Genomic DNA, 27,097 nt, shown 5'->3' on the forward strand with positions numbered 1-27,097 from the left:
TTTGTTGTAGACTTCCTGTTCAGAATTGAAATTATTTGTGTTCCACAGTAGAATGAAAATATTTGCAACTTGTCAATAGAATAAGACCTGCATATCTGAAACCTCTGGGGTTATGTTTTAGCTGTCTGATGGCTGCAAGTCTGAACCATGATGTTCCCATGAATAATATTAACAGATTGTTAAATTTGAACCTACAAATGTGACACATAATTGCATATATACCTTTAGTTTTACTGTGTGTTTGACCCTCAGTGAAAATAAATACTGTGCACACCATGGTTTATATACTACTACTGAGTTAACTAGTTTGTGTCTGGTTTGTTTTCCTAACATTTTATCGAATATTTGAAGTTTGGATCCAAGGTGCTTAAACAGGGAAACATTTTTGAGGTAAGTGTTTGACTGACTATGTAATTCTTTTTTTTATTTTTGCATATTTATTTTTGCAATTTGCTAATCAGGTAGGCACAGATGCCTTTTTTCAGGTGTGACCTAAGAATACTTTTTAGTTAAGTGACTTGCTTAGGATCAAACAGTATGCGTCTATGTGGAGCCTGAGGGAAGCAAGTCTCAGACTGCAAAGTAAAATTCATCAGCAATGCACACCTTCAGGCCACTTTGATATGTGCCCTGGATCTTGTCTTCATGTTTTAGCCACCGCTAATGTGATTCAGGCAAGAAGGAACTTCACAGAAGTAAAATGTAAGAATGGGAAAACTTCAAATAATCTAAACTCCTTAATATCTTTAGCCTAATATCAATACAAAAATTTTTGATTTCCTTAATATAGCTAAAAATATCTAAACACTAAATATTGTCAAAACTGAAGTTTTACCAGGAAATGGAATATGCCCTTTTCCCACTGTTGTGTAACTTCAGAGGTGGTATATATAATTAGCAAGGGGTGTGACATGGGGGTGCAAGGGGACCTGCTCTTTTATAAAAACACTATTTTGGATACTATAGCAATAACCCATGCCTGGATGTGAGTAATGCGGGATTTACCCACGGTTGGCGTGGTTTGGTCCCGAGGGCGAAGCCCGAGGGACCAAACAAAGACAACCGTGGGTAAATCCCGCATTACCCACACCCAGAAGTGGGTTATTGCTATTATACTATGACATTATTTAAGAAAAGAAATAATTACTTTTCTTAAATAATGGCATTGTATAATGCCTCTTTGCTGCCCTTCCACAGCTGTCTGGTATCTGCGGCAGTTCTGATGTACTGCGCATGCCTACGCAGTACATCAAAGCTGTGGCCAAAAGCAACGGAGAAAGCAAGATCTCCATTGCTTTTTACTGTTTTGCTATGTTAAATGGGTTTAACATAGCGAGACAGCTTTAAAATAAGCAACGGAGATCTCCGTACGGGTTTAAAAAAAAAAGCAACGGAGAAAGCAAGATCTCCGTTGCTTTATACACACTGTGTCACTGTGTTAAAGGAGTTTAACATAGCGAGACAGCTTTAAAAAAAGCAACGGAGATCTCCGTTGCTTTTTTTAAACCTGTGTCGCTATGTTAAACTCTTTTAACATAGCGAGACAGTGTTTTAAAAGAGACTTATACTAATGGAAAAAGTCCGGGCGACGGGACCTTTTTCCATTAGTATAAGTCGATTTACAACGTGCACACTGGCCAATCAGCGTGCACGTTTTGGAATATTAATGGGGAGTCATGGTATAATGTTAGTTATTGTTGGTATTTAGTGTTTATATATTTTAACTGTTGATTTTAAGGGGTTAGATATTTTTGTGTTGATATTTAGGCTGTCAGTATTAAGGTGTTTACATTTTTAAGTACATCCATAAATAGAGAGATAGAAAAAGAGATTTGTGTTTGTGTGTGTGTGTGTGTGTGTGTGTGTGTGTGTGTGTGTGTGTGTGTGTGTGTATGTGTGTGAGTAATTCTGTTGTAAAGTACAGTTAAACAGATAAAGGCCATTTAGCAAATCAGTTTTAAGGTGTTGGATTTTTTTCTGAAAGGAAATGAAATTAAAAGCTATATTGGATGGGATATGCGCGCTTTTCAAACTGACATATTTATTGAGATTTTAAATGGTTCTGAGGATTCCAGCACTACCAGATGTTATTATGAAACAGCTGTCAGCACAGTAATGTGGAATATCATACAAAGTTGACATAGACGTTACAAATTGTTATTTGCATTTCCTTGCTGAGATATTGAACTATATAGATCTAAGTTTACATATTCAGACTGTCAACAAGTGTTTCAGTTAAAGTAAAACACTGCAGGAAACCAAGCTGATGCCTTATGAAGAAATGCATAAACATATTTTGTCAGATAGCAGATTGTTTGCAATTTACTGGAAAAGATGACAGAGCTTTGTATTACAAGCCAGATAAGACAGCTTGATGCACTTAGGTTAATATAAAAAGATTTTTTTCTCAATGGATTTGCATGTCACAACAAGGAAAATAAGAGAAAGCATTCATATAAAGGAGATGGCATAGCGATCCTGGATGCTGACATCAACCATTTCCATGGAGAATATATAGTTTACATTTGTCGGGAATTGCGGTCAAAGAAATCAGGACATCCCTCCTGCACCTACTCTTTTTTTCTGTTGAACTGGTAAAATGTTGATTATGTGTGGATTAAGCATCACATATAGATTGCTATGATATCAAATATTATTTTACTCTCAAAGCCATCATTTATGTCACTGGCTGAAATATTCTTATTGAATAACCATGTCATAATGTATCTTATGGGTAATTACAAAATGGCTACTTACTAAGAATGACATCTCTTGCTTCATTTATTGTCACATAAATTGCCTTAGATGGGTGAAAACCTAAATTTAATAATGTTCCTTTAAAAAATGTTTACATCAAGAATAATGGAAGTTCATGCACATATGAAATTAAAGGATTAATGAGAAACTGAAACAGGTGCACCATATAACTTTTTTGCATAATGCTTATTAAGGGTATAAAACATGTTTATTGGCACAGAAGTCAAACTGGCTTTATATAAACTGTCACTTAGCAGCAATGCACACATCATGCTAGATGAAACCTCAGACAAATCACTACATGCTAAACTGCCTAACTGTGTAGTGCATATTAATACTAATATAAGTTTATGCAAGCAATGCAGAGATGCATATTTTAGTACTTTCAGTTCATTGTCATAGTACCTATATTTTCATGCTATAAACTTTGTATAGCAAGTTATTCAGTAAAAATAAGACAGGCATAATTATAGAATGTTTTATACAATGTCCAGTCCCATGTTACTGCACCTTTGCTGATTGGTAGGTGCATTCATAAACAATTGTAGGCACTGGGTATCAGCCAGTCGCACTGCAGTCATATGTAATTCATAAAGAATGCTGTCAACTGCACTACAGACCATGACACTTCACTTGCACTTCCTCAGCCATGTAGGGCAGTGACTTCTCACTCACACTGCTACAGCTATGTAGGGCAGTGACCCCTCACTCACACTACCACAGCCATGTAGTGCAGTGACCCCTCATTCGCACTTCCACAGCCATGAAAAACTAAAACAGATGCACCATAGAACTTTTATGTTTTCTCTCCATACCTGAGAGAAAATGCAACATTCCGAGAAATGGCAGTTCAGACTTGGTATATACAAGTCTGATCTTTTGGCCACTCAGTCCCTGTGTTAAAGGACTCACTCTAGCAGGTCCCAACATTACAAATGGTTACCACAGAAGGCTATACAGGTGTACATTTATAATCTGTCATATCATTATTTACTAGGATGGATATAAATGTCGATGCAGTCTTATCTTCAAACACAGTACTGTCTTCTGGCTGTTTTCTATACTGAAGGGTCTTTCCTTGGAAGGAGCTTGATAAATCTTCCACAGCCATGTAGACAGTGACACTCGCACATGCTCAGCCATGTAGGGCTGTGACATCTCACTCACATTTGCTCAGTCATTTAGGCAGTGACACCTCACTCACTCTTCCTTCAGCATGTAGGTCAGCTTCACTTCACTGACACTTCATCAGCCATGCAGGGCAGAATCACTTTACTTACACTTGCTCAGCCATGATGACACAGAAATGAGAAACAAGGTGGCAACAGTAAATAGCACTGCGCAGAAGATTTGCAGTGCTCTGATTTTAGCCCCAATGCCACACAAAGGCTGAAAATATAATGTAAAACAAAGGATATTATGAACTGAAGTTTATAAAATATGACTTGCAGTTACCTGCTGTACACTGTACATCTGCACAGCACCTCAGTACATCTGAGAAACTTAGCACCCTGTATGCAGGTGGTACAGAGTAGCACCCACAGACATACTGGTTACAAATAACTACACACAGTACTGAAGCAGTACACCCAGAGCTCCACATATATGTGCAAAAATATGTTTCATCTTTAGACTTCAGGATTTTCTGATATCCTAATACACCACACTGAAAACGCATGTACAACTATATACATGTGCATTTTAATAAAATTTCACATAAGACATATACTGTATATACAAAGATGCATCTGCAGGACAGACAGAGGCACCAGAAGTTGTTGAAGACTGGGGGGTGCAGAGAGTGAGAGAGGGAATTTCTTAAAACTATTTACTACCACAACATAGGTTCACTTGGCGGACATTTTAAACTTAGCCAAAAACTTAGCCAATTTCCCTTTAGGTGCTTGAATTAACATTGGTGTTACCTATCCAATGGCTGATAATTGTATATTAGCCCTAGTGAGAATAAATTAGATCATACCATAGATAATTTGAGGATACCTGTGTAAGGGATGCAGAATTTAGGAACTGCCTCTATCCATTAATGGCATGAAGGGCAATCCTGGAGTACATTTTCTATTACCTATCCTTAGACCCAAGTTGCATTTGAGTATGGATAGGGATGAGCTTTGGTTTACTTGAATGGATTGTCTGTTCTGGAACAGTGGTAGCCACTGTAATATATATATATTCATCTCTCCTCAACATTCAGTTTAGATACCTGACCTGAGTACTTCTGATGCCATTTGAATTGCTGATGTTCAGTAGGTCCATCTGTATTAGCTCAGAAGATGCCTTGTGTGCCAGACATGTCACCTCTAAGCACTCTGTAGGATACTGATGATAAATCTTTGAGGTGGTCCATGCAATACCTATTGTATAGGATTTGTATCCTTTTAGTAAGGTATCATTGTGGGTATTCCAATTGTTGCATGGGTCTGGATAGATATATGACAAAGTGGGCATTATACAAAATGATTGCCCTAATGAGGGCTTTGTAAAGGGGAATAATAATATCTCTAGATCTAGTCAAAATCAATTTGTTTATAAGCTGTGCAATATAGAAAGACTTTCTTATGACCCTGGGCACATGTTGGTCAAAAGTTAGGTCACTGTACACACAAGTTCCCAAATAGCAAACAACTAGGTCAGTTCTCTGGGGGCATTGTCAATTTTGCAGTTCCCTGGAGTAGATGACTTCCCAAAGGATACAGTAATGTATTTCTTGGCGTTTAGTTTCAATTAATGATTCTGGCGCCAGTTATTGTTCAGGACAAACCTTTCTGCATGATGGCTAAGTCATTTGGGGATTCAATAACTGCTCCTAGCTTGCAGTCATCTCAAACTTAGTTAGCCAAAGCCCTTTGGTATTTCCTTTTACTTTTGTGATGTATATGCCAAACAGAAAAAGTCTCAGCACCGAACCCTGGGGGACTCCATTGGTGACTAGTTTCTTTCCCTATTTTGATCTCCTGCATCCTGTGAGCAAGCATAGATGTATGCATTTTTTGATTCACCTTCCTGATTGTATTAACCTGATTGTATTAAATTATATTCCTTGTGTAATATAGCACCACTTGTTAGAATGTTTTATATTTGTAGTTTGGAACAGTCTTTTAGTAAACAATGAAATAAAATGTATGAACCAATAATGACAAAACTACCCATTTCAGAAAATTTCAACCATAAGAGGCCACTCAAACTTTTGTCATTACAATCCACCAATATTAGTAAATATGCAAAATCTCTGCAGAAGTTGTTGTTGTGTCTTTTGGCTTTTCCTGGTTAGGGGTCGCCACAGCGGAACTCCGGTCCGCTAATGATTGGCAGTAGATTTTTACGTACTGAGTTGCCAGCTCTGACACACAACCTTCAATGAAGGTACACCCATTCATGCATGTCTCCACACAGAAGACGCTTTAGCTGAGAATCGAACAGGACAACGTTTTACTGTGAGGTGACAATGCTACTGCAACACCACCACTGCAAAATCTCTGCAGAAGTAAATCATCTAAATAATTCCACATTAAAGGGATGTCTAACTAATGAAGGGGTTACTACTAGAAAACAACTTTATATTTCATTGTTTCATCTACAAATAAAGTGTCTGTTGCCCTGAAGAATAAATTGCCTATGTTACGTTAAACAAAATGATAAGCTAGTAATTTTAACAATGGGGAATGGATAGCAAACTGATAACAGAAACATACTTAACAGGTAACTCCTCCAAAGGAGGACATTCATAGGACTGCAGCATCCACTCCCTTTAAGTACAACACAGTACAGTATCAACAATCCATCTACATACTGTGGGAGTAGAACCCACAGCATTTAGCATCAAAGGCAAGTATACTACCTGTTGTGCTACTAACGAGGCAAACAGCTTGGTATATGAAGCACTAAACTTATCTTCCCCTGAAGCTATCTGCTCCTTGTAAAATCCACTTGACACTCAACTAAATTTCTCAACTTCACAGCACAAAAGATCTGGAAAAAGCCAAAAATTATTTGGGGAGGGGGGCAAAGGCCCAAAACCAGGGACACATTTTAAATATTGCTTGTATAATCTTAGAAAGTTTCTAAAATAAAGTGTTTTGTGTTACCATGCTTTTACTGAAAGATAGGATGACTGAAACTTAAAGGGCTTATCATTATTTAGTGAATTCAGTTCTCACTGATTTGGCAGAAAACCACAAATTATAAGAGAAACAGACCAAAAGTATGAGCTAAATATTCTGTGAAAAAATGTGGACAGTTGAGAGCTATGGACTCAACTCCCTGAATCACAAGTGGTGGTGTTTGTAGAGAATTCAGGGTCTTGTTTGAGCCTGAGTAACACTAACCACCAGGTATACCTAACTGGGGCATTTTACACACACACACACACACACACACACACACACACACACACACACACACACACACACACACACACACACACACACACACACACACACAGGAGCAGCATAACTCCTGCAAATAAAAGAACACAACTCTCCTTACCAACATGACTCTGGCAGCATCAGTAGAACAGCTGCAGCATAACTCCTGTAACAGAGAGCAGTAAGAGAACAAGAACAACTAGTTTAGTTAGTTTAACTTCCACGTGCAAATCCACATTAGCATGAAAACTCCACTTCATTAATTTTTCCCAACAGGCCTTGCAGCTGTAAAAGTGGGGGGGGCTCCACCTCCCCATGGCTCTATGGTTCAGGCACCCATGAGGACAGAGACAAAAACAGTCAAACACTGCAAGTAAACAAGCATACAATGCTTTAATAATTTGCTACAAAAGTAAACTTCTTACAGCTGTATACAGATGTAAGCACATTAGCCAGCTAGTTATAGTTACCTGACAGGCTATCCGCAGGCTCGTACCACTGGATGTAGACTGATGATAAAGACATTGACTGGATCTCCTGCCACAGCCACAGATGAAGGGCACATAGGACATATATCATAACCTCCTGGCGTGACATCTACAGTGTGCATCCCACTTATTGGATGCTGATGGTGCCTGTGGGAAGGACCATTGGCAGAGACATGGTCAGATTCCCTGTGGCCACAAGCAACTTCTTGAAATTCTCCTTGTGTTGTGTCAGGTACACATCATGCTGTCAGGTTGAAAGATGCAAACAGGACATTGATTACAATTACAGAGTATAACTACATATAGAAAGTACAGGTGGTGAGCCATAACTACAACTTTATTGTAACATGTTCCTAACAACTGGTGTTCTATACAAATATGACAGCAGCCTCTTCACAGGAAATATAGTCAATATGGCATATGTCACAATGTGAAGAGATACATATGGATCAGCGGTAGCATTGCCTTCTGCATGTTGAATGGATTTTAAATACATAAATAAGAGTATGTCCTATGACCTGTACACAGTCACATAACAGAACACTGGCAAACCTATCATGTATCAAGGCAACTGAGATGAAATGCAGTTGCAGACCAAGCTAATGAAACCCAAATGAATGTTTGATCTAACACATGCTTTAAGAAGGTTATGTGTATTACATACTGCAGCCAGTAGGTATATGAATTATGAAAATGCATTGATAACATGGGGAATATGTCCTGCAAGTCACACAGTGTATACATTTAAAACATCAAAACTATAGTAAGCTTGCCACATGGTCTGAGGTCTAATCACAAACACAAAGTGATGAACGCATGTGCCAGCATATGTCTTACTTAGGTTGGACCTTCTAATTATAAGAGACATATCAGTGAGACAGTACACAAAAAACCAAGAACAGTTAATGCTAGCTATACCTGTCAGAGCAAAATAACATTCTCCACTGATACTACATAGCAGTACTCTGTATGCAGATGTGGAAAACACACTATAACTGTTGAGTGGTAAGCATATCTAAATAGGTAAGTATTAGACAGTAATAGTTTATTGGTATAGTCTCAGCTTTACCAACTGCTTTTTAATCTAAGGCAGGCAAAATATGTACCTATAAAGTATAATCTTCACAATTATTTTCATAATGCAAAAAAATGCTGTACTGATACATCAGATGCTTCTTATGCACTATTATCTCCCTATCACAGTGCTTGTGGTCAAGGAATATTGCAGGTCATTTGCAATATATAAATGTGATGCACTTTCTGCACACATACACCCTGGCCACAGTGGTAGCAATACAGGAATGTAGCAAACATAGTGCTGCAGATATGCATAATAGTTATTATATAGAACACTATGGTAGTGTTTTTTTTTCAAATATCAATATGCATTTATCTAAACTATAATGTCCATGTACTGACTGTGCATTATTTTCATGTATAGCTGCCTTTTTAAGAAAGCCCGGTAGTTTCCAAGAACAGTCTTAGGCTCTGAAATAGATCAAAAATGTTTAATCTCATGGTAAAATCTAAATGTGCAAAAGAGGTAAATGTTGCTAATGTGGTGATCACAGAGTACATGTAATGAATGCCATTCCTTTGCCATTCTCAGGTATTCCAGGTGTTCAGATGAATGGTATAAGAGGTAACATGACTCATACTAACACATCTAGTCTTGTCTATCCCAATGTCAGTTTACCAGGTACCCTATTATTCCAACCCTTTGGAACATCCTGTTTTTCTCCTTATGCATTGGATTCCACACTTTGCATTTTTTTACATGACATTCCCATAGAAAGTTTCTTCACTCATTTTCTCCTTATAATGGTGTATTGATGTTTGATTGCTGTGGGTCTCTGAATTGTTCAGCCATTTTTTGAAAATCAAATGATCACAAAGGAGCATGTTGGCAAACAAAGGGGAATAGTATATGTGGCCATTATTACATTCAATGAATGCCCATTGATCAGTTTTAAGAGTCATAAAAATCACTGGGGTTTGCATATTGTGGTATTGTTGTACTTTTCATGTATTTACATGTAGTGTTTCCTTAAAAAATGCTAATAGGATGGATGTACTGATATTGTTTGAAAAGTGTGGACTCCATTTTCTAGTGTTCCACTATGAATTGGCAAGTTACATCCAGGCATAACTACAACTGGGTGTGCACAACTGTCTGGTAGTAACTTCATCTGGATGTAAAACATAATCAAAATCACTGTACAATGCTCATGTGGTAGACTTCTCCCCAGAACGCTATATATATATATATATATATATATATATATATATATATATATATATATATATATATATATATATATATATATATATATATATATGTATATATATATATATATATATATACGGATTCACTTCATAATCAAGAAATACTGAAATCTCGAATTTCAGTTTTTCAAGACCATGAAATCAAATCCGCACAACACAGAAAAAACACCAAAACCGCGAAGCCCAAAACCGCAAAATTCAAAACACCTAAACCACAGCACACATCAGACCACACATATACCACAACACCCACATCACAACATAAACAAACAAAACAACACACATCCACAAACCTACAACACAAATAAGCAGAGGGCCAAGCCCCCCTGCACCCCCTCTACTTATATATACTAATTCCTAGATCGCACAAACAGTAAACAAAAGCAAACACACACACACACACACACACACACACACACACACACACACACACACACACACACACACACACACACAAACATTCTACAGTCTCACGCACACACATCACACATATCAGCACACTTACATACACTCAAACTCCAACCCAAAACCCTTACAAAACACTCACTTACCTGACATAAAACCTAAATCCACACACGGCACCGCATACCATCCACATACAATCCCGGACATTACATAGTGTAAAGCCATAACTGCGAATTCAAGATATTTGAATTTGCAATTATGCACTTTCACTATTTTCAAATTTCAACTTTATAGTCTCGAGATACTGAAATTCGACATTTCAGTATTTTGAGATTATAAAGTGCTTCTCTCTCTCTCTCTCTCTCTCTGTATATATACATATATATATATATATATATATATATATATATATATATATATATATATATATATATATATATATAAAACTCCACAGTCTCATAATAGCAGAGAAAATTAAATACTACAAACTACTTTGATTTATTTCCGCAGTTGTGAAAGAAACAGTGACAACATTTATCTTGGTTGAGAAGCTGTGACTCATAAGGTGCAACTCATTTAGTTGTGATTGACAAAAATTGTATTCTTGTCTACTTTATATTCAACCACTAGTAAGGAATGCATTTCTTAGACACATACTCACAAATGCAATCTACACTATATCATCAATGTAACTGTGTTACTGCTAGACACTGGCTGCAAAATACGGATACTCAATGCATATTAAAAAGAACATGAGTCATGAAACAGGAAGTGACATAATTCTCACTGACCATGCATGAATACCAAGAGTCATTTACATCTCATTACTTTATGACGGTGCCACAGCAATAACATTGCACACATAATCTGGTGGGATATTTATTTGCAGAGTGCTTGGTGAGACATTTGTTTGAAATTTCTATAAACTATTAAGTACTGCATATGTAGTAAACTTATCATGCAGAATATTAAAATCATTTGTTTTTCTGATGTTTTAATTTCTTTTTTCAAGAAAGAAATAAGGCAGAGAAGGAATATAAACTTCCTATGAGCCAGAGAAGGTGGTACTTCTGGATGCTTTCTGCGGAGATGACAGACTATTAAGAGGCCATGGTAGGACCACAGAGCTACATGACCATAGGCCATTGGGGGTTGTCTCTGATGTCAAAGCAGTTACTGGTCATTGGATATTTCACTCTGTATGTAGGTGGAGGATTAATGCAGGAAAGATAGGGTAAAAGGGAAGCTTCAGGTTAAATGTCTCCCAGGAGCATATCAAATGGACCAGGTCTTCAAGGTAACTCATATCTTTTAATCAATTCCCAATCAGCCTTCTCAGTGAAATGACCACATCCGTTTATGACATAACAGATGTGGGTCCCCTCAAAGAGCATTTTGACTTACTGTAGTTATTTGCCATATGTAATGTGGAAAACCTAGAGCTGTAATCTTGTTTATAGGTCAGTATGGTAAGGTATCTGCTATGATTTCACTGCCTGCTGGTGGCATACCTTTCAACTGTACAGATTTTCGCAGAATGTCCAGATTTGTGCCTCATATTTTTGGTCCATTTTTCATAAAATTGAGGTTTTCTGGCAAATTACTGGCAAATCATTAAAGATTGAAGTTAGAAAATTTCAGACTTCATATCTTTCAAAAAATTAATGCTAATGCAAAAGCTATTATTCTATCGACTTCCTAAGTTTGTAAGAGCAATATTTAAAAATTGTCCTTATATTTTTGGACCTTTGTCCCATGTTTATTTATGGCTTTGTCCAAATTTCTTGTTCTAAGAGGTTGAGAGGGATGGCTGGTGGCCAAATGCCCCAGGCCTTGTGTAACACACTACAGGTACCTCAGGTAGCATCTGTGTTCAGGTGTCATTGACATACAGGTTGACTTCTATTTTGGGAAGCCATTGCTGCCTGTCATTTTCTTTTCTGTTTCAGCTTACATAACACATAAGACATAACATTGAAGATGAATGGTGTGTCACAACACAGGATGACACCTTAAGGCCTGAACATGGTCTGTATCAAGAATCTCTAGGTTAAATGCATTTATTTCTTATATGGCTGATAATGCCACTGTTGCTGTCATTATGATCATGTCTGCAGTGACCACAGCAACTAAACAGTTTGCTCAGGGCACAGACCAAGCATGTCTTTCGGATTAAGGGGTATGGAAGATCAGTAGTGTAGCGAGAGTGGACTGAATAGGGCAACTGCCAAAAAGACAAAGTGTTAGAGGGGTGTGATTGGACAATCCCAATCACTCTTAAGTAACAGTACATATAATTTTTTTAAATAAAAGTATTGCATCTGTAGCCGAAGCTGAGCTGTAGCTCTGCATGTGGTCTAACTTTATCAACCACTTATGTGTTAGAAGAACCTCACCATCTCACCAAGTAAATATACCTTGTTATGAAAGCTTAACACTTTAAAGTAGGAAGTATTTATTTGGGGGGTTCATTCATCAGAAAGATTTAATGAAATTAATTCAGAAAACATCAATTTATAGAATCTAATATTGGGCAATTATCATTGTGTTACTCGCATGCAAACAGGAACCTTTATCGTTTGTTATCTTAAACCTGACTTTATAATAGTGGTGAATACTTTAAACTCATTTCCAAATATCCATCCACTTACAAACCTGAGAGGGTTCTCATTTGAAAAGATAAAGTCCAGGACTTCCTTTTCTTCATGGCTCATGAATGGAGAAAGGCAACAGTCATCCCACTGCATAAAGGTGGGCCATCTACAGACCCTGGAAACTACAGACCCATAAGTCTCACTAGTCTTATATGTAAAGTCATGGAAAGAATTATGGAGATGATCAATAGAGATATAGTAAACCTCCAGACACTGGATCCAACCCAGTTTGGTTTCATCAAGGGCAGATCATGCCTACTCAGTCTGGTGGACTTCTTTGAGAAGGTCACCAAAGCAATGGATGAGGGCAAAATCCTTCACACTGCATACCTTGACCTGGCCAAAGCATTTGACACAATACCCCACTTGGGCATTATTGAGAAACTCAAGGGGTTACAAATAAACCCATATGTCACCCTGTGGATACCCAAATGGCTCACAGACAGGACCTAAGAAGTTAGAATTGGGGAGTCCACCTCTACAAAGAGGCCAGTCACAAATGGAGTCCCTCAGGGATCAGTTCTTGGACTGCTCCTTTTTGGCATATACTTCTTAGAAGTAAGTCAAGGCCAATGTCAGTGGTCTGTGACTGACTAAATTTGTAGATGTTTGCAAATTAGGAGCTGTCATTGACTCTCACACTGACACAAATGTTCTCCAGGAGGGGCTGACACAGACAAATAACTGGTGTCAGAGCCATGCACTAAAACTAAATGCCAAGAAATGCATAATAGTATCCTTTGGGAAGTCATTCATCCCTGGTAACTATTATATTGACAACACACCCCTTAGAGTTGACCCAGTAGTCAGGAATGTAGGGACACACATAGATAGTAATCTAGCCTTTGATCATCATGTGTCTACAGTGGTGAGGAAATCATTCTAAGTTGCGCAAATTATAAAGAAAGGTATGGCATCTAAGTCCAAGGAGGTGATTGTTTCACTTTATTTGATATTCATCAGACCTATCATTGAGTACAATGCACCCTTTGGTATTTACCTAACCAGGCATATCCAACAACTGGAACGTCCACAGAGGTTCCTCACTAAAAGAATACAGGGCATAAGTAAAATGTCCTATGAAGACCACCTGAAGGCCCTATCCCTGTACTCTGCCTCATAGAGGCTTTTGAAGGGAGATCTATGCTTGGCATACAGGGCATTGTCAGACCCCACTCTGATGGACCTCCTGCATATCCACAAAACAAACAGCACCAGAATTACCCATTCTAAAGACTTAAACCTTGCCTGTGATATAAATAAGAGATGCTGGGGAGATAGGTATGCATCCCAGAGACTACCCCGTCTATGGAACAGTCTCGTCATCCATGTGTAGCAGAGTTCCTCCCTAACCCAGTGCAAATGCAATTTGGACAACTGCATGGGAAACCAGAAATTCATCCTTGGTTTGGCACCTATGTCTCTGATGCAAACAGGTAACCTGTAAATGGTTCATCTCCCTGGCCCATGCTTACACTTATCAAGGGTATCAGAACTTGTCAGAGATTTGGGATGCATGGCTAGGCTTAAAAAGGTCCCTGTGGTCATTAGCCTAGTAAACATCTATGAATGTATGAACCTATCAAGCTGGTTTCAGTAGTACTTGTCTTAAACCAACACCTAGCAAAGCATCATGCATGATCCATCTCTTGGTTGTCAGGGCAGCCATATGCTTTCCTAAGTCATATGACATATTAAAAGTCTTCCATCTGTGCAGCCTCTACTTCCTCTGCCACTGTAGCAACACCAGCTATTTTCTTTTGTTTTCATATCTCATAAAAGGATCATAATGTATAACCCCTGTGTAGCTTATTATACAAATTCTCGTCCTCAGTGAGACTCATGATGCCTTGTTTTACCTTCTGGTAATATACACTGCTGCATTCAATCCTTTTCTTACAAATAAGGTTATACGCTCTCCAGTTTTGGTTACTTCACCCCTTCTAATAATTGTTAACCTGGTATGTTAAGATGTTAGATGCAATTCATAATGTTTAATGCTTATGTTGCCCACACAATACAAAGGGAGTGCCCTCTCATTAATGCCAGATATTCATGTAACTTTTTTGCTCAGATTTTGAACACTGGTAATCATTACAATTCACAGTTTCATTATAACTTAATTTTGTATTATGCATATGCATTTTGGTTTAACTTTTTCATCTAATAATCGTGAAGCTGCTTCACCTTTTTAACCTTTCCAGAATAGGACTGATGATAGCTATCAGCTCTAACATCAAAACTATTGTTTCAAAAAGTTAATCACTAATTGCAGATTTTATAATCTTAATATGTGAAACACAACAAGGGAACACAGATGATAGCCCAATGCTGAAATATCAGCACTTGAAATGCTGAGTGCAGAAAAACAAAAAAGCTGAAAAAAATGACCAAAAACTTGAAAGAAGAGTAAACCTCAAAAACTGCGCTTCTCCTTAAAACATCTTTTTGTGTGTGTGTGTGGGGGGGGGGGAGTTCTGCACCCCATACCCTCTGAACTTATATATACCAACTCTGAGATCACAATAATCTTATATATATGACCTCTGAGATCACCATACCTCAGAGAAAAGGGAATATTTCAAGAAATACCATTTTAGACTTGGCATATACACATCTGATATTTTGGCCATTCAGCCTCTGTATTAAAGGACTCATTTTTACCGGTCCCTACATTTCAGATGGTTACCACAGAAGGCTACACAGGTGTACAAATATAATCTGCCATATCATTATTTACTGGGATGGATATAAATGCGAATGTACTCATCTTCAAAGACAGTACTGTCTTCTCCTGACTGTTTTCCATACTGAAGTGTCTTTCCTTGCAAGGAGCTTGGTAAAGCTTTCATTTTACTACACAGGTTATTAAACCTGCTCATTTATGCTCTTGCAGTGTGCAGTGAATATCAAACTAACTGTAAAGACACTCAGCAATACACTTCCTTAAATGCTACCCAAGCTTACAGATGCAATATCTCAAGAAAAAGAAGACTAGTGAATTTAATACGTTTTAGTATGCTTACCATGGCTTCCCCCTGACATCCTTGGTATGTGCAAGTCTGAGAATCCTTTGCTTATGAGAATGAAAAATATTATTGCCCAAGATGGTTGAGTGCTCTTTCTTTAGGGGAGTTTTTTTCTTTCTCAAATGTTGTGTGGTCATGAAGTTGGTAAATATAATTTCAGGGTGTGTGTGTGTGTGTGTGTGTGTGTGTGTGTATGTGTGTGTGTTGGGGGGAGGGGGTTCTCCCATGTGAGAGTTTGGGGGCTTTCCCCTAAAAAATTGAGCTACCTTATTAGTTTACATATTACTAGCAGCATCTGAGCTTGTTGGAGTGAAAGTATGCAATGCCAAGTTATCAGGAGTTGAGATTTCAAAACTGAAGTGGATATGTACAGCAATATTTGTAATTTAACTTTTTCAAACAATACACAAATAAAAGATGAATAAGTATGATATTTCCACTGTGTCAAGTATACTGATAGTGTTCCATGACTCACATTTATTCAATGACTGTGACATCAATGATACTGTGAAAGAAAAAGAATGGTCACTTTCACAGACATATTTAGTTTTTAAGTTGGAAAGAAAAAAAAAAATGTTTTACTAACTAGGCTTATGTGACAAAACATGCAAACAGTGATTATTTGAAAGTTAAATGGTTACCTGTAGGACTTAAGCTGCTTAAACTGCCAGGACATGGGAGTGGCAATTCAGAGAATCCTCAAACAGAAAACAAATGAAAGTAACAATTCAGATTCTATTAGAGAATAACATGAAATAAAACTGGAAATCAGGTTTAAGTATATGATGCTAATTTGAAGTATGCAGGCACTATTATGTATGACACCAAGGAGAAGATTAAAAAAGTTTGAAAAGTATTATTGTTTGTTCAGCTTTCAGATTCTTTTTACATTCAAGGACATTTTACAAAAAATATTGAAGATATGGATGAATGACTTTTGAATGTCAAGGCAAAGATGCAGTTAAAATGAGCTAGACTCCAACAATAGCAATATATTTAAGTGGGTAAAGGATAATAATCCTAACTCCAAACATCAAAACATTTATAAAAATTGGTTAGTTTTGCTTAAGACATTGCATATAATGATTCCAACTCAGAAAACTATAGTCCTGGAAAATGTAATGGTTATGTTGCCTATAATAAAACTAATGACATTACTGTAAAACGACAGTGTCTCTAAAAATGATGACACTTTATATGATATCAAAAGTTTTCCAAATTGATTAATGCAATTGCAAATGATAACTTTCCTTCCACACCTCCTTCTATCTCTTCTGTTCATTTTAGAAATCAATTATTTTCAGATTCTGAAGCTAACACAAACACTGGAGAAACTCAGGAAGAGTTGGTCTTGCCCAGAGGTGCCTTAAAAGAAGATAAAGGTAAAGAGAGAATCCGCTAGAAATCTAAGCAAGGCAGTAGCCAAAGAAAAGATTCAGACAAATATATAAACTATTTTATTTTAAATATGTCTTATTATTGTTTCTCTATTAAAGGGGTTTAAGCTTAATGCCCAAACTCAGAACTGATTAAGATGAGTTGGTGCTTGATTGTAATACCTGCATAAGAAACCCTGACATGAAGATTTTAACAGGAATGACAAACAAATGGTGAACAAAACTACATTGCCTCCCAATTCAACTCTCACTATATTAATAGATTAATAGATTAGTACTAGGCTAGTTGCCCTTGCGAGCCATTTTAAGCCTAGCCAATTATCCCTTGTGAGACTCAAACCCTGCACCTTGTGTTTGTAAGGCAAACACCTTAACCATTAGGCCACCCTCCCAACCCATATATATAGGTACTTGCCTTTTTACTGAAAATCTCCACCCTGCAACTATCACAATCTCCCCAACCAATAAAGACCCTCATGTACCCTTCTTTTTTAACATTGTTCCCACTTCTTTCATTTAAAAACTTCTCAAGCAACTGAAATCTGTGACCCTTGTCCCTGCCACCTTAATCTCAGAATGCTTAAAACTATCCAATGTGCATACTAATAAATCAGTCTATAAAAGAAAACTCCCAGCCCTGCGGAAGAAATTTTATATCTTACTACGGCATAAAGACAGTAATGCAATCAGTCTCTCTAATGACAGACCAATTTGTTCCCCCTTTCAAATGCACTTAAAAAATGTATACAGTGTCAACTCCTCAAGTTCTTACTAGACAAAAATTACTTACCTACAACAGGCATTACTTCGTCCCACACACAGCACCACTACTGCTTTTCTTAGTTGTATCTCCAATTTAAACCAAAACAGAAGTAAAACAAACCTAGTTCCTGCTGTTTTCATTGACCTATCCAAAGCATATGATACAGTCTCCCATACTCTTCTCATTCAAAGACACTCCTCCTTCAGTCTTAGTGTCTCATCCAACTCTTGGTTTAAAAGCTATCAAACTGACAGATGTCCAGCTGACAAATGAAAAAGCTCCTACTCTACCTTTCCCCCTGTACCATTTGGTGGTCACCAAAGATCTTTTACTTTTCAGCATATTTATAAATTATCTCCATGAAGCTAGCAAAAACACTACCATTGTGCAATATGCCAACTGTGTTATTTCCTGCCAAAAAACCTAGACAAACTTCAACAGATCCCCAAGGATTCCCTCACATAAGCCAGATCTTGTCTTTCTAACTCAAAACTTCTCGTAAATCCCAAATATTAAAAATTAATCCTGTTCAACCCAAAATAGTCCTCTCAACAGTAATCCCAGTTCACTCTAACCTCTATAAGCCATACTAGAATAGAGCTTGTGTCCCATACAAAGCTGTTAGGACTAATTATCAGTGAAATCATGATGATTTACTTCCACAAAGAGACATAATACAAAAATGCACAAAAAACATGCAGCACTATATAGCATTAATCCTTACCTTCCCACCCCTGCAAGAAAACACATACCCTCCTGCTTACTACAAACTCTGCTATGTTGAGCTCCAATACTGATCAGTTTGTAAACTATAAAACTGTGTCTCTTTGATCAATGTTACCAAAGTAGCAAAATTGTGTGCCATCATAACCAATTCATCCCACCACTGTCTGGCTCTAAACAAATATTTTGGCTAAAACTGCCGTATTATCAATCTTATTCTAAACTACTAACCACTCATAATCTTCTCTTCGGGTCTAACCAACACCCAATCCTAGGTAGTATTCTACAATATTCCACCGGTACAGGACTCCTCCAAATAAACAAATAAACCACTCAGCTGTGTGTGAGGCTCTTTATACTCCTCGTAATTCTCCAAAATGAGAAACACTTTACCTCTGGCCCTCAAAAAAAATCAATTATTGCAAATATTTTGAACTGCAACTCAGACATCTCTTAGTCTCCTTGTTTTGCTACTCTCCTAGCTGAGCCCATATCCCACCTGTACCACCTAATTCTAGTTTTAGTCCCACCTCATCCCTACTACTCTCTTTTACTATTTGACTTTTCACTTTCCCTAACATTACTTGAGTTGAAAAACTTATCAAAACAAGGGATTTACAGAGCCAAAAACTTTCTCACTGATGTAACTAAAATTACACTTGGCATGACTTATTTCTTCCTCATTTATGGTACTACCATCCTCACTAACCTCCAGGTGTCACAAAAATTAAAACTTGAACAATGTTATAATAAAGTTGCTAAGTTTGCAGCAAGTGCCCCTTTCAGTACTTACCACTGTATACCACTAAAAAGCCTAAATTGATTAGAGCCGCCTCATCAACTAACATATACACAGCTTCTTACCACCTGTAAAATTATCCAGCATCCATCTGCCTGTCCAGCACTAAAAAGCATTCTACACAACTATGTTCCCAGTCGGTTATTGTAATCCAGTGACCAAAAAATCCTGTCTGTCTACAGACCTAGCAAATCTGATGGGTATTGTCGATACTCATACAAGGTTGCTAAGGCCTGGAACTCCTTAATTGTAGCCATCAGGTCCATACCCTTACTCCCATCTTTAAAAAACACTCTGAAAGACTTCCTATCTAAAATCTGTCTCTGTTCTTGCTCAAAACTAGGATAAACTATATCCCTAAATGTGAACAAGTACTTTTTCATTCCTCATAACTACTTACTATCCCCTCTTCACTTATTTCCTTAGTTCTATCAAATTCTCTTATTTTTCCCTCACTTCATATTGTAATTCCTGTTTGTATTAGACTACCTTACTCTATTTTATCTACAAACTGACTAAAATTTCTCTAAATGATTGTCATATAACTTGTATCGATTCTTAACCAATGTTTTTTTTTATTATGTTTAATCTGTTATAATTATTTAAACTGTGGATGATTTTGTTTTATTTTTGAAGACTGCAAAATTATTGTTCCTAAAAGATTTTGTAATAATTTGGAGCTTTTCTCCCAAGGCCTCCACTGAAAATGGGCTTCAACCCAGTTGGACTTTCCTGTTAATCAAATATCAATAAATAAATAAATAAATAAATAAATATTTTCACACATCAACCTACTTGTAAGTCCAATTCCTTACCTGTCTCTCCTATCATCTGCTTAGTTATATTCCTCTAATGTTTGACTAATTGTCTCATATCTGACATTCAGTTCAAAGTTTGTTACACTATTATGTGATTTTGCCAAATTCTGCTGAATATATTAGTGTAACTGACATTAAAACTTATATATATATATATATATATATATATATATATATATATATATATATATATATATATATATATATAAAACTTATATATATATATATATATATATATATATATATATATATATATATATATATATAAAACTTATATATATATATATATATATATATATATATATATATATATATATATATATATATACACACACACATATGTACCTGGAGCTTTTCTCCCTGTGCCTCTACTGAAGAGGGGTCACTTTTTATTCCTAGTCAGATTATTACAGTAAACAAATGCTAATAATAAAGAAGAAATGTTTAATCAATTTAATAATTCTTTGATTCTCAATGCTTCTGACTTAATTCCTAGTTTGCATCTGGCAATTAAATTGTTCAGAGATTTGTATAAACAGAATAATCTTGCGTTTTGTCATTGTAAATACCAAATATATTATAATATTTGAAATTTGAATGATTTGATCTTAACAAACTGAAAACACGTAATGACATCACAGTTAAGCAGGTAGATAAAAGTAGAAAGACTATTGTTTTAGACAAGTGTTATTATGCTGCAGAAATTTTTCAGGTGTTATCAGAGACTGAGACCTATACTGATGCAATAGCTGATTAAGTTAGGCATCATAATAGGTAAATTACAATCAGTAAAAATATGAAAAATAGAAATTACAGTGCCAAAGTATTGTGAACCCACACATTATCATTTTGCCAAAGGGAGATCAGGCCTGTTAACCTTGGTCGACTTCTTCAAAGCAGTCACCAAAGACATGGATGAGGGGAAGACAGTGCTCACCACCTACCTTGACCTAGCCAAAGCCTTCAGCACTATTCCCCACTTAGGCATAATAGATAAACTCTCCCAGCTAGGCATCAAAAGTATGTTGCCAGATGGGTAGCTAACTGGCTGACTGATAGAACCCACTCAGTCAAAATAGGGGAAGCTACCTCTAGTAGTAGACCCGTAATGAGCAGTGTACCCCAAGGACTAGTCTTGGGGCCTCTACTGTTTGGGATATACTTTTCTGAGGTGCAAGTCTAAACCACTGGTCTGTGGCTGACTAAGTTTTCAAATAACTGCAAGCTGGGTACTGTCTTAAATTCCTCTAGTGATGTGAACATCCACCGAGAAAGCCTTACCCAAACTAATGACTGGTGCTAGAAACGTGGCTTCAAACTGAATGCCAAGAAATGCATCATTATCCCCTTTGGGGAAAATGGTGTCCCCACTAATTATCACATTAATAACAATGTACTAAGCATGCAATCAGTTGTGAGGGACTTGGGCACCCAGGTTTATAGCAACCTGCCTTTTGACCACCATATTGCCTCCATTGTATAAAAGGCTTTCTACATGGTCCACCTCATAAGTAGGGGTATTTCATCCAGGAACAAGGAGGTCATAACATCCCTGTAATCCTCCCTTATCAGACCCATTATCAAGTACAATACCCCCTTCAGCATGTATCTTGCCAAGCACATGCAGCAGCTGGAAAGACCACAGAGGTTCCTGACCAGGAAAATCCAGGGTCTCAAACAACTATCCTATACAGATAGGCTAAAAGCCCTGTTCCTCTACTCAGTCTCATACAGACTGCTCATAGGTAACTTGTGTCTGGCATACAAGGCCATCACAGACCCAACCTTGATGGAGCTGCTGCATATCTGTAAGTCAAACTCCACTCACACAACCTGCACACAAGGCCTCAACCTGGTCTGTGACATTAATAGAACTTGTTGGCAGGATAGATTTGTGTCCCAAAAACTCCCCCGTCTGTGGAATGGACTCCCTCTCCATGTCAAGCAAAGTACCTCTCTAGCCCTCTTTAAGAGGAACCTGGTTGACTGCATGAGAAACAGAAAATATACCCCTGGGATCCTACATGTGTCCCTGCTGGACAGGGGAAACAAGTGCTGATTTTGTTGGAACATGGGCAAAATTCTTGGCTAGGCTTATAAGGGTCTCCAGGCCAGTAGCCTAGTATCACTCTATGAACCTATGAACCAATGGCAGGAGCAGTTTGTAGTTTCCTCTATTTTGTATTTAAATCTTTACATTCAGTTATAAAAACAAAAGGGAACTTTCGTTCTTTTTTTAATAAATCAGAAACAATCAAAAAGCATCACCACTAGTTTAAATAAGAAAATGAAGTCATCATGTGACATCAAACATCCAATGGACTACACAGACCAATAAAATTAAAAAAAAAACTTTTTGTACTTAAAAATGTAAACAATACAAAAATATATATACGTCAATGTGAACCCACAATAATATACATATATATATATATATATATATAAACTCAAATAAATACAAAAAAATTACTTAATATAAAACTAACTATATTTTTTGTAGTTGCAAAAAGCATTTATGAAGTTTTGTTTTATAAAAATAAAAAGGAATATATTTTTACTTAAACTGAATGTTTTTACTATCAGAGAAAATGACTTTTTGTTGACTGTTGACATTAATGCCTAATATACAAACATTATTCACAGTGAAAGTATAAAGAATTTAGAGTGGCTATTTTTAACTTTCTGAATTTATGTCAATATTTTATTTACCAATGCTTGATTTTGTATGATTTTATTTTTATTTTGTTAAATGGAAATGTGTGGCAATGGAAATGCACATGGTATGGTCATCCATATATACCTTTTAAATGTTTAAAACATTTCTTATGCGGAGAGCTTTACAAATGTGCTATTGGCATTGATTGCTGTATTGATAATGACTTTTTACTGTGAAGGACATTCAGAATATAATAGAAATGTTTACTGTAATGTTAAAATCACTTTATTTGATATCAGATTTTAGCAGTTGCTTATGACATCACATTTCTACATTGAATGGTATGTATAAACCTTCAGTAAAGCAAATTAGAAAGAAAGTTACCTAAAAAGGCGCATTTAGAAACAAAACAGGTAGATATGGTAGCTATAACCTTTATATGCTAAGAATAATTTCTTGAGAGTACTGTTTCTGAGAGTAGTACAGAGCAACAGAAAATGTGATTGGATAGATGTGCATTTGAATGCGAAAAGGTTAGGTTGTTAGGCAAGAAATTTCCTATCTGTGCTGCAGATTAACATATTAGTAAAATTAAACTTGAAGCTGAATGTGGCATTGTTAGGCCATATATTCATACGAACACTGCAGATAAAGCAAATGCGGATCTTCACTTTGACAGGAGGGGTAAATACTGATTCTATCGGCTTCATTAGTAAGTACATTTCAGCAATTCAGAAAGAAATAAAATGAGCAGACTGAACTATAATATTCTTTCAAACAAATATGTGTCAGATGCAGCTGGTACTAAAGCATTTTTTTATAAACATTATAATTTGAAAGGAATATTTTGGAAATGTTATTATGAAAATGATGCCTGTTTGAACAAAACTAGAGTCACTATTAGATGTTTCAATTGCTACACTTATTACAGCTCAAATGTGTATTCACCCAGAAACTAGAATGAGGGCTTTTATTAATGAAACTGCCATTTGTAATATGAAGGGGTAATCTATGAGAAGATTTGAGAATATTTTAATTTTCAAGTACATAAAACTGAGTGTACTCTTGCTGTGCACATTTTTGAGGACAAAAATAGCATAAATATCATAAACTGAGCATGGCTCAGGTAAACACTCTTTAAGAGTGTAAGGATCATGTTCTTCTTAAATTCCTGTAACACACAAAATGTTTTATCACAGGAGAGCAAATGGCATTTATGCCTATGTTATTTGAAAATCTTTGGACTGAATGAATGAAATAGCTTAAGACCCACTTCATGACAGAGGCAGAAATAAACCTGGTAGATTTAATAAGTTTTAGAATGTTTATAGACATATACTGTTGTTTGTGTTTCGATGCCTGACAGGGTGTGTGTTAATGTGCAACTAACTCCTGGCCAGGGGTGTTCTGAGGCCTGATACTGCAGGCTGAGGGCCTCTACACCCTTGGAAGGGCATTAATTACACATTAACACACACCCTGGAGGGCATTATCGTGCTTAGATAATGGTCTCTCTATAAATGTGTTGTGTTTTACTTACTTATTTATATATTTTTATTACTATGTTATTTTTTATATATTTTGGTGTAAAATAGTTCCTCTGCCTAATGTTTCAAAGTTGCTGCAGTACATGTAAATGGTGTTAGAGAAAGCATTTTACATCCAGAATACATCATTTTTAAAAAATATCTATGTTTGCTTTATATTTTGGTCCCTTACTGCTAAAATGAGTGGTTTCTTGCCATTCATTGGGATTTAAGTCACTAAATAATGACATGCATTTGACTTTCAGACTTTATTTCATTCAGGAAAATTCATGTTAACAGACAGTAGTCTCTCCTTTGATAATCACATTGCCACAGTAGTCAGGAAATCCTTCTACGTGGCACACCTCATCACAAAAGGTTTCTCATGCAGAAAAAAAGAGGTCATTGTTCCCCTCTACTCATCACACTTTAGACCCATTATAGAGTACAGCGCCCCTTTTGGTATGTACCTCACAAGACATCTACAACAACTGGAAAGGCTGCAGAAATACCTCACAAAGAGGATTACTGGCCTCAAACAGATGCCCTACGCAGACCATCTCAAAAAACTCCAGCTATACTCCGTCGTATAGCGCCTACTCAGAGGTGATCTCTGCCTAACATACAAAGCTATGTCAAACCCAGAGCTGTTGAACATGCTCCACTTAATGAAATCCCAATCCCTCCGAGCTACACGCTCTAGGGACCTAAACCTTGTCACAACAATAAACAGAACATGCCTGAGGGATAGATTCCTGTCCCAGAGACTTCCTGGAATAAACTACCTATCTATATCAAACAAAGCTCCTCATTAGCACTTTTCAAGAAAAATCTTGATGATTGGATGGGAAATGGGAAATTCTCCCCAAGGATCACCTCCATGGCTCTGCTCGACAGTGGCACAGGAAAATAATTTTCTTGGGTGGCAAAAGCCAGGGTACCTTTTTGGCTGGGTTTGTATAGGCCCCAGGGCCAATAGCCTAGTACCTACCTATGAACCTATTTAACTTACTTTGTAATGGACATCCAAGGTATGGAGTAATCGGAAGATGGATAATGTGGCTTATTGTAAACCTGGATATTACCTTAGGCATAAAAGAAGGGTTAGTTTTCAAAGAAACCCTGTCTCTGTGGAAAACAAGATATAGTTGACTCTCCATAAAAGCTTGCAACTCAGATTATCTTCTTTCAGAGGTCAGAGCAATCAGGAAAACAGAAGACTCAAGCCAGACAGGTTAGACAGTGCAAATGAACCAGATGTTAGCTTCTTTAATACAAAATTAAGATCCCAAGGAAGGGTTACTGGTTTTCTTGGAGACCTTTTATGCAAAATCCCTTTCAAAAACATTTTATATGAGAATGTTTTGAAAGAGATAAATGAACCTTAATGGAGGAGTAAGAAAAGTTATAAGATAGTAACTCAAACAAATATTGTAAAACCAGAGGACAACTAGTTCTGAATTAGGTACTGATTATGTTTTTGGCACCAATTAAAGAACCTTTTCCATTTACTAATCTATGATTTTCTATTAGCAGGCTTTCTGGCCTCTATTAATGTACTTGCTACATGTCCACAGTAAATAGGTGACTAAAGGGAATTAAGACCCTGTCATACAGGTATTCAATTGAAGTTGATTGGGGTTGGGGTGTATCAAACATCCCTGTTCTTGTGTGAGTGGATTTAGTCTGTGAGGAAGCTTGAGGTAATCCCCCCTGGCCATTTCCAAAAGAAAGGAGAATCATGGTTGCCTGAACCAGATGGGACTCACCACAATGATCTTGAGGGGAATTCTTTCTGAATCTTCAGAAGTACCCTGGATATCAATAAAAAGTGTGGAAAAGCATACAGGAACATTTCTGTCCAATGGAAAGAAAAGGGCATCTATCTTTCAGGCCTTCCTGCATGGAGTCCTGGAACAGAATTTCACTAGCTGATTGTTCAGAAAGGAGGCAAATAGGTTTACTTGAGGAAACCCTGCAAATGGATCAATTTTTGTGAGAGCCTCCAGTCTAGTTTCTATTTGTGAGGGTTTGCCCTGGTCCTGTTCAGCTTGTCTGCCACAAAGTTTTGCTCTGACAGACTGTAGGGTACCTGTAGAGTAAGAATGTGGTCTGAAACTATATCCCAAGCTAGCATGGCTAGTCTGCAAAGGGGGTACAACCTGATTCCCACTTGCTTGTTGATGTACCACAAGACTGTGGTATTGTTTGCAATGACCTGAAGAGGTGCCTGGGACCAAAGATAATTCAGAGGGTTGAGTGCCTGGATCTTTTATATTTATGTGTTTGCATTTGTCCTTGGTGACAAATGCATCTTGCACTTTTATCCCTCCTGAAACTGGTCCCAAAGCAAAGTCTCAGGTGTCTGTGGTGGCTGACTGCTTTGGAGCAGGGAGGGAGAAGGGGCAACCTAG

This window comes from Protopterus annectens, chromosome 17.part0 (genome assembly GCF_019279795.1).
Source record: "Protopterus annectens isolate FY-2018-M chromosome 17.part0, PAN1.0, whole genome shotgun sequence".
NCBI lineage: Eukaryota > Metazoa > Chordata > Ceratodontiformes > Protopteridae > Protopterus > Protopterus annectens.